The sequence below is a fragment of the Onychostoma macrolepis genome, chromosome 25, assembly GCF_012432095.1.
Source record: "Onychostoma macrolepis isolate SWU-2019 chromosome 25, ASM1243209v1, whole genome shotgun sequence".
Taxonomy (NCBI): domain Eukaryota; kingdom Metazoa; phylum Chordata; class Actinopteri; order Cypriniformes; family Cyprinidae; genus Onychostoma; species Onychostoma macrolepis.
The window spans coordinates 18,735,497-18,749,795 of record NC_081179.1 but is presented as its reverse complement, the minus strand read 5'-3'; the positions used below and the strand labels follow the sequence as shown (position 1 = coordinate 18,749,795).

The following is a 14,299-nucleotide window of genomic DNA, read 5'->3' as shown; positions in this document are numbered from 1 at the left end:
GCGCCTTTCAAGAGCGTGCTTTGAGCAGCTGACCCTAGAAAAAAAAAAAGTTATATGTCCATAGAGATTATTAGTGCTTTTTGCTTTAAGGCCATTTGGGGTTGGAGACAATCACAGGTCAATACTTGCCTCTCATTCTCTCACTTGCACATCCACAAGAGTAAAAGCAGTGGGGGAAAATGTACAGATGTGACCTACGGAAATTGTGCAAAATACAACTTTTTTTTTTTTTTTTTTGCAGATTACTTTTTATTGGGTCATTTTTTTCCCTCTGTTTTCTCCTAGATGCAACAAATTCTGGACCAAAACCCACAACCTTATCACGTGATTTATTCTTCCCTGTGGCACACATGACCCAGCATTCATAATGGCATGGTACAGGAGCAAAATTAAAGAGCACTAACAATACATCTGCGTCATATGGCAAGAAAGTGGGAAATGTCGGTCAAGCTACTTTTCCCTCCCTCACTTTCACTTATCACCCTAACCTTTCATCTCATTCATACCTCCCACAAATAAGTGCACTGATGTGTATAATTCAGAAATGGGTTGTACTGCAACTTGCGTAAGACAAAAGACTGTGTAATCCATCTCGACATCTATTTACTTCCATCTTAGATGCCAATACATTACCTTTGCCCTCTCACAGATTTCTTCCAAAATCACTGTTTTTCCTGTCAGATTGAATATGCTTTGTATATGCAGTGCAATCAACTTGTTTCCTTGACAAAGCCATGGGCTACAGCGCTGGGCTCATCTTTTGATAAAATAGTAAGGTATGAGAGCTCTGCTATGACTCGTTTTAAAACATGTGAACTACGCATTAGATTTCTTTTGAAGCAAATGGGGCATTTTGACAGACGGGCAATTCATAACATTGAGTTTACAGTGAGTATTTCACTGGTAAAGTATGACAGCATGACTGATAAGGGTGTGGCTCAACATACCTGGCCTAAGAACAAACCCCTGAAGCACTCTGTTAAAAAGAAAAAAAATTACACACATTGAACCCAAAGAGTCACTCAGATCTTAGTATACTATTGGCAGAGAAGCCTGAAAATAATAGACCATGTAAATCAGTCTATCTCCACTGTATCACCCCTGAGAAAGGACCTTTAGAGATGGTTGCTCTTTCCCAAGCATATCACTCTCTGCCAATTCATAAATAATAAGCCCATTTAAGAATACTGAAGAGAGTAAAAGATTGAAACTTCCATATTAGAGGCAGCTGCAAATAAAAACTATAGCTGTGACTATTTTGCCTGCTTTAGGACTGTTCTTACCTCCGGCTACAGAAAAACTGAGGCTTAATAGCTCAGATTTTACATACCTATTAGTTTTTGTTGCTTGAAGAAAGGATTAACATACATCTTAATATTTCAAGCAGTAACAACTGAACTCAAGGTTGATTTCGGAAGGAATGCACTTTAAGACTCTACTAAATTCTTCCTTTACAAATCCTATCTGATCATATCTAAACTCTACAAATGGAAAATCTTGTGACAGATGTGTCTTGTGACAGTGACTAGTGCATCAAGTTAATGTCCTGCAATGTTTAAAAAAAAAAGCACAACAGTTGAAAATCTCAGATTTGAACTATTCCTATGAACTACTCCTTTAATGGTGCTGTTACACTGAACGGCTATATTTTTTTTCAACAACTCTGCTTTCGGTATCATTCTTCTCAAAGGCTATCTTATCTATCCCATCGTCCACCTGGCTCTGGTATTTAGCAGGTTGGTCTGGAGTCCGAGCCCTGCCTGGGTTTGGATCTGACTGTGAAAAGTCACATCCCCCCTCCAGCTCTTGTCATAGTCAAAGCTGAAGTGTCTGTTCGTTTCCCTGCATCCTGCAGGATGACTCAACTCCACTCGACTGCTGGGAGCACCCTACAGAGGAGAAGCTTGATCTGGCCGGGAGCCATACATCACGTCTCCTTCTGTGTTTGCCCAGGCCGGCCAGCCCCCTGGAATGGCCACAGACACAGAGGGGAACACAAGCTGACTGTGACAACAAAGACCGCAGTTGCAGGACTCGCAGGGGCCCACTAGAAGTATCACCAAAGCCAGAGCTGTCAGCATACAAAGAACGCAGGGTCATTTATATCCTCACAACTGTCAGTTTGACTTCTCCACCCTATCTCTACTCTTCCTGTAGCCAGTACTCACCACACAGACCATGAATTAATGCCCTTATCCATCCATACGCTATTTAAAGTGCATATTTGGTGAAATGTTAGCTCTCTGGTAAGCCAACTTTTTTTATTTTTTCACTCATGAAAGATTAAAGTTTATGAGAACTTGGCCAGGAAATAAAGAGTGCCCGTCACACATTGCGTTGCAAAGTATGACTTGATATCAAATCCCGTGAGAGTAGTCTGAAAATGGCTCCATAAAACAGCATTTTAGGCAGTTTTATAAGTCAATTAAGGCAAACTTGTGTGTTCCACAGCCCGGGTGTCAAATCAGCCTGCCCACACACTACCAAAAGCTCCATATGGTTGTACCACACATGCACCCACTCGAAGGCGTAGAGAAAGTTCAGTTTGTTTGTACGTCAAATCGTATACGTAAACATCTTTTACACATGAACACAATCTCAAATGCTAATTATCTAGTGCGTCTCAGACATTCATCCTGCTGTTTTCCTCAGAGGAAAGCTAAACTGTTGAATGTCTTTGAGAAAACCTTAATTTCCTCAGATACATTCCACGCAGGATGTACTGTATGTGGTCTGAATCACAATGAAAACACCATTTAACACCTCTGAGAAAATATCCTGTCAGATATCATCTCCAATTAAACCTCCATTAGTCCTCTTCTGTCTCTTTCCCTTGGCAATCCTTCTATTTATTACGGCATATGGAACCCAAGCAATTACCTGTCCATTACTTGGGCGTAAATGAATTATAAATCGTCTTTATGACCTTGAGGTGTGAACTCTTGGGGTCTGAAATGATTTGTTTGTTACTAATGGTATTGATTTTACTCCTGTGTGTGTAACTTAGACTAAATTCTGATAAATGTATACATGATTCACGCCTGACACAGTGCACCCTGATTTCCCAGCCAGCACTTAAGAACAATATGTAACAGGAAGCCAAAACTATCATTTCTTTTCCACTAAGAAGGAAAACATTGGCATTAGCCAAAGCCTTACACAAAATACAGAGAAGCGGACATGTTAAACAAGAAACCTATAGTGACAGTGTCCATCTTTTATTCTGTCACACTTGCACACTGTAGATTTATTTCTACACACAAGTACCTCCACACATAGGCTCTGTTCCAAAAACCAATGTGCTGCCTACATAGAACCGGTGACTGATTTGAAATGCTCTACAAATGTACCAAAACTGTGCGTCATACTCAGCATAAATAGTGCTATTCACATGAAACACAGACTTGACAATCTAATGTTCATTTAAGTAGCCTAATCCATTTCAGGATTGAGTTAATCAACATTTCATTGTTCTACTGCATTCTGCAATGTATTATGGGATACCTTTTTTATTAAAAGATGAATGTGAATCTTTTGAATCAGCCTTTGCAGAGGGAGTGTGCCTATGTTGCATTAAATACGCTGCCTGTGTAGGTATGTCCTTTATTTTGGATCAGAGCCATAAACTCTTATAAATGTCTTTGCCGTTTACAGGATGCTCTACAGGGGTTCAGTTGGCATTTGTAGGAATGGTGAGCAGGCTTCCAGACAAAGCTCCAAAAACAAAGAAGGGTCCATCTGGGATAGCACTGCTCAAGACGGCACATCCTCTAGAATCCTGCACCTTTAAACACAAAGGCTCCTTGTATCTCCCTGTAAGCCAATAAGGAGTGTTGGGTGGCCTCCCTGACACTGTCGGCTTTTTCCAGATGCTCACTGTGGCAAAAGATCTCCTCAAAGAGAAGGGAAGGGGGGAGACAAAGACAACAGAAAGAGAATCTGAAAGGCTGGGAGGATTATGACAGACCCTCATGGGATGATGGGACTGCCTCTCATCTCACAGGTAGCAGCTAAATCGCTTTAAGTCTGCACTGCTCGTGCCAAAAACACAACAACTGGCTGAAGGATTGCCAGCGTTTACGCCTACACACCTGGTGCTCTGCCAGAGAAGGGGACTATTAGCCAGACCGACCTTTAAAAGAATCAGCTCTCTTTATATTGTTTTTTTGAAAACATCCATTATTTAAGCAATTTGCCCGAGTTTTTAGACGCAGACTAAAGTCAACAATGAGTGGCGGCACTTTTCAGTATCCTGCAAGCATTCTAGTGTGAATTAACCAGTATAATTCTTCATGACACTTAAAAATAACTCTCATTTACTAAAATTGATGTGTTTGATATGCAGATAATAAAGAACTTTAATAGTAGTTTGGAAAGTAAACACAGCTGCAGTAGCTCGCAAACCCATTTATTTTTAGCTTTTGCCATGCACGATAGCTAAAGGGTACCAGAAGGATGTATATCAGATTTTGTTCCTCTCTGTCAGGAAGGTTTTTTATTTATTTTTTAAAAAAAGGTTACATTTCAGGATGCTATGAGATTACTGAAAGTTGCCCATAACCGTCCTTTCCAGAAATGTGCTGAGCAGTGTGGAGAAGAATTTTAGATAGAGGTAGGAAGCATTCATGTGCTTCTGTGTTGTGGGGGTAGGCCAGAGCATAATACCAGAAGCTCCCCTTTTATCCCCCTTCAAACTTTCCCTTTCCAACCCCAGACCAGACCATTTTTACTATGTAATTTCTGACCCAGTCTGTTTCCATATTGCTAACCACAGCATTCCATAAACATGATGGAATCTTTGTTTCAGGCAGTTTAAAAAGAGATTTTCCCCATTTTTGACACAATTTCCCGAAGGCCTACAAGGATATGGAACATTACTCATGAGTCGTGCAGCGAGCGAGTGAGAAAATGTCTTGCGTTAACAATAGATGGTTAAACTAATGGGACATTAATAAGTTGAGAAGAGGGTCAGGCTCCTAGTCCCGTTATGAACCTGTTGACCTTGAGCATTATTAGCACTAATTAAGTCCTTTAAAATATCAGCCGCCTCTGCTCTTTCCTCTTCCAGGCCGGAGGATTTTGTCACTGTTCTGAATCAGCTTTATTTTATTAACCGTAAAATGAACTTCATCAAGGACGAAAGGAGAAAGTGATACATGATCGCCGCTAATGACCAAAATGTCCCCAAACGCTCTGAACTGGATACAATAACTTCAGTCACTTTGCGAAGGTACTGTACAAAGACTTCCATCTGCGCCCGGCATGAGATTATATTTATTCATTAATCAGTTACAGCTATTTCATTCATATAATGTGTACATTCTCCACCTCTTCAACTCCACTTCTTAATAGACCTCTGTTTTCAGAGGAAATTCTCTTAAAAGTTTATCATTTATTACGCTGAAACCCTTTTCAAATAAAGCTAAAATCAGACTTATCTATTGTGATGATTGGCTTTCAGCCTAAGATCTTGCATAAAGAGAGAGACAGAGAGAGATTGAGGTAAAACACTGGCCAGTGGACCTGATTCTAGAAGCCTGGCTCAAGCCAAAGATAAGTGAGTTCTAGAAGTTTGGCAACGAGTGCCGTTTACTTCCACTTTTCTTTCATATCCTCTCAGCAGCTCTCAAAGACAGAGGACAGCCCAGCACCACATGAGCTAAACTCCCTTATTCTTCGGCTCAATGCCTGTATCAACTAAAACGCTGTATGTTCAACTGACGTTGAGGTTCAGTTAGGGCCAAACGGAGGGAGAGTGGCAGGGCAGATCACTCAGCGCCTAAAAGGGGAATTACCTTTGCCCAAACAAAATCGTGATTACAATCAGTCACATTACATCACTTTAAAGAATGGTTTTTTTTTTTTTTTTTGGTTAAATTTGACTTTTTATGTGGGCTTTTCCCTCTTTATTGGATGCGTGCCATTAGGCAAGAGTAGAGGAAGGGGTTGGGATGTCACAGGACAGGTTTTATTAACCTGTATCTTCCACATGAATACCACAGGTCAACACAAGAGAACATCTACACTATGGCTTAAATAGATTTTTTTTTTTTGAGTTCAGTTTTATTATGACCATAAAGAAAATTAAGGAAATGTTGTTGCTTTGTGGTTGCTAAGGTCATCAGTTGGGTTTTAGTTTGCTTAATGGGTTTTAACATCCCTATGAGTTAAAGATGTTCAAGAGATAGTTCACTCAAAAATGAAAATTCTGTCATTAATTACTCACCCTTGTGATGTTCCAAACTCTGTAAGACCTTCGTTCATCAGTGGTTCAACTGTAATTTTATGACACTACGAGAATACTTTTTGTGCGCAAAGAAAACCAAAATAACGACTTCATTCAGCAACCTCTTCTTTTCCGTGCCAGTCTTCGAGGCACGTTCACGAGAGTTCGATACGTTGTGGTACTCTCCCGAACGTGCAAAAGACTGACGCGAAAGAGAAGAAATTGAATAAAGTCATTATTTTTGTTTTCTTTGCACATTAAAAAGTATTTTCATAGCTTCATAAAATTACAGTTGAAGCATTGACGTCCTTACTACCTTTCTGGGTCTTGAATGTGGTAGGACCCTTGCTGTCTTTGGGAGGGTCAGAAAGCTCTCGAATTTCATCAAAAATATCTTAATCTGTGTTCTGAAGATGAACGAAGGTCTTACAGGTTTGGAACGACACGAGGGTGAGTAATTAATGACATAATTTTCATTTTTGGGTGAACTAACCCTTTCAGGATGGTTTGAAAAAATGTGTGTGTGTGTGTGTAAATATTGTAGCGTTACATGCAAATTTGTGAATGTGCACATTCATGGCTGTGTCTCTGTTACTGGTGTTTATGTCCTCAGGTGTGGATCAGGGTGGGTCTTGTATAGAGATACGAGATAAGGGACTCCAGTGAAGAATGCAAAAGTTCGGCTCGCTGCCCACAGGCTAATGAACTCTGCCCTCAGATTTTGGGACTTCTGTTTTTAACAATCAGAGAGACAGAACTCGGCAAGATGTCTTAATGTATGACTATCTGCAGTCAGTATGTGTCCTTGATTTCCACTATCTTCTCAGTCTCAAGAGCATCAGTGCACAAACCTTTTAGGTGGAAAGATTGCGACATGAGGTCTTTGTTCACTGAGTTTCAATTTATGCATGTTTATATTATAGGCAAAAAAATTTTGACAGTTACATGGCTTATTTTAATATGTTGTCTTGTTTAATTAAGTCTGAAACTAAACAACACATCTCAAAGTGATCCAACACATCACATAAAAAAACTCGAAGCAACACACATACAGTACACATGCATGCAAAAATATCACGTGTAATGCATTCAGATTCTATGCCTTTCCTACAGGATTGAAAGGATTGATGAACAGGAAGTCAGACATTTCCTATAAAGTCAGCACCATCAACTGATTAATGATGTAGGAGGAGGGAACAGGAAGTAAAAAAAGTGTCTCTTGATCCTCGCTACAATCCTTCAGGTCAGCTGTTGACTTGACTTAACTAAAAGAGTACTAACTAATTACTGAACAGTGACTCTCCATATTGGATGATATTTTATGCACTATTTACAAGCAACAAGAATGCAAAGATATTTTAATTAGCTCAGCAGTGGGTTTATATTAAAATGTCATACTTTATTCATCTAAAAGCAGTAATTCCTATCCCAGGGGGGTTACTTTGTCTTGTTAATAACAATAAATAGAATTTATAATGATTAATCTTTACCTTTTAAGCTCCTTTTTAGGGCAAGAAAACAAAATACACGTTTTATACAATTGCCTGGATAACAGTTTTGGCACTATAGACATGGTATGTTTTCATCCAAAGTCCAATTTTTAGGCGACTTTGAAAATCTTAATAATGCTAATCAGTATTCAGATAAATTGAAATCATAGAAACACTGTTTCTGTTTTGTGTCCTTGTAGGGTTTTGAGCACACCTGATTGGGCTGTGGGGATACAAAAAGGTTGGGAAATACTGATCTCAGGGGGGAAAATGTTTAAAACCACATGTCTGTTCTGTGTGGATTGGCTACTTATGTGTTTACCTTCAAATTAAGGATTGCACCTTTCAGGGCCTTTTGATTTAATTAAAAATTTTCCCAGACTTGCTAGATGTTACAAAAGGGATTCTTTCCAGTCTGTGAGAGTTATCACTGTAAGCTTGGTCCTGAGTTGACGGGTCTTGCGAGGGGTGTTTGTGGCTTGAGGCAAGTCAAGGTAATTTTTTTCCACACAGGAAAGTACACAATCAGGGTCAAAGCAATGGCGTGCAATGTAATTTCTCTTGCTGTTAAAGGTTAAATGCGACTGCAGGGAGTGACGTTTAGAGTGAGTAAAAAAGTAAAAGGTGAATGCTTGAAAAAATTGACAGTTCAGAAGGATTTAGAAAGAAAAGACGAAGGAGGAGAACAAGGATAAGGTCTGAAAAAGAACTAAAAGACGAATGAGAAAGCAAGGAGGTCCACTTACAGCCGTGGATAAAATTCCAGGCCTGCCACTAAAGCAGCCTCTGACTCCTTAAAATAAAGGATGGGCGTCAGTGTGACGAGAGCCTCATTCAGCCACTTGTCATTATTCCATTTATTTGTCACATTCTATTTAAATTGTCTCTGCAGGCCAAAAAACACTAGTCGGCTAGCCAACAGTAGAAGGGAATTCCAGGCAATGAACGGTTGAGTCAGTTCGTACCCACATTTTTCTAAAGCATGCCTCCTTTAAATAGTCCAAGGAAATGTCCAAATGACCTAATTACAACTCAGCCTTATTTAAGTATACCAGTCAGTGTGATGCTTTATTGGAAGGAGATGACAAAAAAAAAAAAAAAACCTTGAGAAAGTGCCATGCAGCCACCTAATACAATTTATTCCAGTTAATTTTGGAACAACGGATTACTGGAAGACTTTATGAGTGCTTTTCTGTCTGAGGAGTGTCTTATAATGGTGAAAGCTTTGGTCTTTGAACTTTGAGAGCTACTGAACTGAATAATGTGGCTGTGCAAACACAAACTCCCATGCACATATGCGATAGGAAACAGAACCACAAGGTACCTCAGACGAATGATTTTAGCTGCTTCTGGAAACAATAACATGCTTTTAAAAACTCAGTCATACCGCACCTACCAAAGTCATGTCTACTTACATTTTATACACGAGTCTTACAAAACAATATCCTTTTATTCTGCTTATATACTTTGCACTGAAAGACAAAGTAGTAGTCAAGTTCAGGGGAAGTTACCGAAACTGTTCAACTGCTATGTGTGCTTTATTTTACAACATGGAATGTATCAGTGTTGAGCTGGTGACCATTGCGTGAAGCATTTTTATGTGTTTATAGCTGCCCAGATGCTATATAAATACAAACAGGAAACAGAGAAACACACAGTTATGACACTTTCAAACCTATACGTCCAGTCTGAGTGAAAGACAGACATTCAGCTTGTGACAGAATATGTAATTTCTTTCTCAAAAAAGGGGTAGTTAAGCTGTACACTTGGTGACTGAGATTGCCAGCTCCACCGCTGAATGGCTCACTCTCTCTCATGTTGAGTCTTTGAGGCTGGCGGTGGGGTGCTAGTGCATGCTGGGATGTCCCTGGTGTGAGCTGCTGTTTATGTGGCCTGAGGACTGCCTGATGTGTCGCTGCAATGGAGTGAGAGACCGCTGTTGAAAAGAGTCTCTGTGCAGTGCTGCAAGATCACCTTACACAGCCACTTCCTGCTTCCGCCCCCTTTCCTCACAAGCGGCCCAGTGTACCCACTTGGCCAGTGAGAAAAAAAAGTCAAAACAGAGGGGTTCAGTACGCCCGGCAGTGAAGCACAGGACCCCATTCATCTTCCTTTGCAGTTCCAGGATGACTTTATTTTTCAAATTCACAAATATTTCCCTGTGAAAGCCCCTGAGATTCAGGAGAGAGCCTATGCTTGACTTTCCTCCGTGTCTCCGATCTGAGGCACCATTTGGTTCCTCAGTGTGTGTGCTATAAAATCCTGTCATGTGGGTGATGTGCAGTGTCAGTCACTGCAAGGGGTCTTAAAGGGGCTACAAAGGTCCATCAAGATGACTGGGAGGTTACCTTTCCTGAAAATGAAGAGGACTCTTGAATCAAGAGACTCCAGACCTGCTGGTCTTTTGGAGTGGGTGGTTTACAAAAAATTGGGTTGGTAGGATAGGTATGGAAGTGGAATTGGGTAGAAGGGTATTAAGATGCCTGTCCTGGAATTACTGAGAACCATCTGGGCCTGACCACAGCTTAAGAGACAAGACTGTGATAGTGGGGCACACCGTATTTGTGCAGAGGCCCTTGTCCAGGTGGAACAGGGAGTCAGGGGTGTTTAAGATTCCTGGGGAAATGGCAAAGTGGGTGAATAACTGGGAACATAAACAAACCCAGGGGCATTAATGGAGAGGCCACGAGGGCCTGGATGTTTTTCCTTCTCTACTTTGCTCATCTAATGAGAGAAAGTGGGGGCGTTGAGAGAGAACCATTTTTTTTCCCTCCCTCACTACAGTTGCCTCACTCCCCGTCAATGAACACAGCTTAGATTTCTTTAAGCTTAAAACACATTTACACAAAACAGCACCCGATACGTCTGCTCCTGATGGGGGGATAGGAAAATATTCACCCAGCGCTGCTGGCTTCCTCCCTGGGTTACCCCTTGGATGTCAGCCCCACATCACAGAGAGAAGAATGACGCTCTGTACAGTGGCTGCATGGGACCATTCATAGCTGTGAGTCTGGCCACAGACAGCATGTACGACCAACTGAGATCTTCTGGAACAGAACCGGTACTGATCCGCTCTCTGTAGCACAGAACTGGTATTGATGGTCCACTCAAAACAGACAGACCCAGCAGTCAATCTCACAGGCTGGTCTAGGGTCAGCAGGATCTAGGTTTTCTGGCAGAGACTTCATTCAGGTGGGCTGTGCTGGGTTCAGTCATAAATGGACCTGTTTATTGACATAGTGACTGGATTGATCAGATCCCATTAAATCTCTCATCATTCTCAGTTCCTTGTTTGGCTTAACCAAATATTTTCCCCATTATGCTAATAGCATGAAGTACTAAGAATGCAAGAATACCTTCTTGTGGAAAAGTCCAAGGTAGAAATGCTTTTCCGTTTGTAGTGGTTAAAAGATGCTACAAACAAATTGGATCAAAACAGAACACACAAATGCTAATCACCTCAACCACAATTCAACTGAGTAGATCAGGGATGAGCAACATGGTCCACTTTCCTGCAGAGTTTAGTTTCATCCCTAATCAATTTTCAGGTAATCCTGAAGACTTTTAGGTCAGATTTTTTAGTTTTGTTTGATTAGGGATAAAGCTAAATTCTGCAGGATAGTGGCCCTTTAAGCCCAAAACACACTGCACGATTTTAGCAATCCTATAAGACCACTGCATGTCACACGGTGCGGCATGGATCTAATAAACTTGGCTACGACGTGTGTAGACTGTACGATGATGACACCTATTTACTCGTACGCTACGACACACGTTACTATAGAAGAATAAAACGTCATCAGCATGCGCTAGTGGTAAACAAAAAGAGCATGATAAATCACACTTTAGCGGTTGTAGTTTTTATGTGGGCGAAAGAGGAAAGGATAAGAGCTTGAGGTAAGCAGTTTTATGTTTTAGCGTCATGTCGCATTTTTATTGGTTGGTCAGTAAATGTGGATCGTATCAGCAAACACACTGTATCGCAGGCTATCTTTGGTTGCAAGACCATGACAACGGCCGTCTTTGAACCTCTCTCATTGTACAACACAGGACCACCGATTAGGAGCCACGATCGCAGAAATCACCACGATTGTTTCACGATGCCAGTCTTTCGTCTGGGACAGCCGAAAATCGTGCAGTGTGTTTAGGGCTTTAGGACCAGAGTAAGCACATCCCTGGGATAGACAGTGGGTTAGTTTAGCATAGAGGTTAACGTTCATAGCTGGTCAGCAGAAGGCTTCTGAGCAGCGAGTAATGAGTTTTCACCATGTGGCCTTGATCAAGACCAGGGTTCCTCAAATCTTGCCCTGGAGGTCCAATGCCCTGCACAGTTTAGCTCTAACCCTGATCAAACAAACCCGAGCAAGCTAATTAAGGTCTTCAGGATCATCAGGAAATCACAGGTAGGTAAGCTTGATCAAGGTTTGAGCTAAACTTCAGATTTGGGGAACCCTGATCAAGACACTACAAGGGGACAATCCCTATAATAAGTGTACTGCAAGTTATTTTAGGGTCAATATCGCCATAGAATGCCTTTCAACCCTCATAATACTCAAAAATGCTGGTTTTAATTTCCCAGTCACTTTATGTCATATAAATAGTAAACACTCAAGTACTATAGAAACATATTGGCTGAGCTCCCACACATTTTTTTTAGATAATTATGGGCCATTATTCGAAGCATAAATCATAAGATATGTCCACCCTGTCATGGACATATATATTACTGTTAAATACATTTTCATTGCAAAATTAAGATGAAAATTATATTTTCTGAAAGGTATGATGTCCCTTTCCTAAACAGGGTTATTTGTTTGCTTTCAAATTATAAATACATAAAAGATTTTATGAAAACCATGTGTTCTTAAAGAAACTCATTCAATTCGCACATGTATTTTTGTCTTATTTGGAAAAAACTGTGATATTTGGATGCAGCCCCCATTCATTTTCATTCTGTCCACCCTGTCATGTTTATGTCCACTCTATCGAGTCTAAGTGGCCGACAGGGTGGACATTTTGAGCTTCAATTATCATATTCGCTTGCAAAAAACTGTGACTAGCTAAATATTTCGTCTGGTTGTTGAAGATAATTTGTTTTATTTAAATTTACATATTTTGAAAATACTGTATTCTAATTACTTCTGGCATATTTTATGCCGACAGGGTGGACATGGTAAGCTTTGGCAAAGCAAGTAAGCAAACTCATACGAAGAAAATGTCAATTGAAAAGTCACCAACTTATTCACCTCAGCTGTTGAAATTGCTGCCACCAAAGAGATGACAAATCTGTTGTCCTGATGTCACTAAAGGGGATGGCCTTTTCTTAAAGAGGCGAATTTCCCAACACAACAGGGTGGACAACCATTCAAGGGACATGGACAAACTTTTCTTTTTTATTAAATAAAAATATTGTTTTTATTACCAAATGATCAATACACTCAAATTGAGTTTAACAAAATATTAATAGAGAACAACATTTTTTAACTTTATGATTTGACTGTATTCTACTCTCATTCAAATTTAATGAGCAGTGCATGGGACATAGCAAAATAACACGCATTCTCTTAACACAAAACAAAAAAAAAATATAGAAAATGTATCTAAAGAGCCAAGTAATGCTTTTGTTATGAATATAAAAACTTAGCCTAATATAACACACCCTTTCATAGTCATTTTTATGTTAAGTTACCATGGCAAATTAGTTATTTATGTACAGGACACCAAAAGGCACCCTACAGTGATATTGATCCTTTAGATAAAAGCTTCTGCTGAAGGGCTACTTGCTAAACATGTCCAACTTTAAAGGAATGCTGCACTAATTCACGCTTGTTACTTTTCCTCCTCATATTAAAACAACCTTCAGGCAGCATTATGCTTCCAAGCGTAGGTGCCCAGAGGTGAGCCTCTGTCTGTGCCCCCCTCCGTGTGGGCAGCTTTTGGGTACAGTGAGTATGAACCTGATGCCCAGCTGCAACAAGTGTCCTCTGTCTATTAGACCAATGTAGACTTTTTGTGGTTCAAGGGAAGCAGCCAAACCAAAGCAAGACCTGGAGCTAGATTGAGCATAGATAGAGTGTGACTAACTAATTCATAGTTTTCATGCTATGCATGCCACAAATAGCATATAATCTCAAGCATCACTCAACTCTTTCATTTTGTGGTATGGTCCAGTGGTCTGGGCTGGTAACAGAAAGGTGGCAAGTTCGAACCTCACAAGGTGCCATCCATGAAATGTATATAGGAACAAGGCACTTTATCCCAGGTTTTTACAGGAGAATTGTCCCTGTAATGTTTACTGTAAATTACTTTGTATAAATTTGTTTACTAGTACAATTTCCAGTGTGTGTATGTATATATGTATGTATGTATATGTGTGTGTGTGTGTGTGTGTGTGTATGTATATGTGTGTGTGTGTATGTATATGTATGTGTGTGTGTATATGTATGTATGTGTATATATATATATATATATATATATATATATATATATATAGTGTGTGTGTATATATTATATATTACATATTTGCAAAACAAAACACACACACACATATATACTACATATTTCCATTGTCCTCATTTGTAAG

General features: G+C 40.0%; 1 protein-coding gene and 1 long non-coding RNA gene across 6 annotated transcripts in view; one reads left to right on the top strand and one right to left on the bottom strand.

The window, feature by feature from the left end:
• Window positions 1-6,134, top strand: part of LOC131534877 (uncharacterized) — a 54,283-nt gene extending 48,149 nt beyond the window's left edge. The window contains exon 3 of one of the 2 annotated variants that reach the window (XR_009269446.1): window positions 3,655-6,134. This is a non-coding gene — a long non-coding RNA (uncharacterized LOC131534877). Of the gene's footprint in view, window positions 1-285; window positions 1,092-3,654 lie in introns of those variants that run through there. The other variant, XR_009269447.1, reaches the window with a different exon arrangement.
• The window catches only part of LOC131534873 (zinc finger protein 469), a 281,478-nt gene that overhangs the window by 13,176 nt on the left and 254,003 nt on the right, over window positions 1-14,299 (bottom strand). The window lies entirely within an intron of this gene.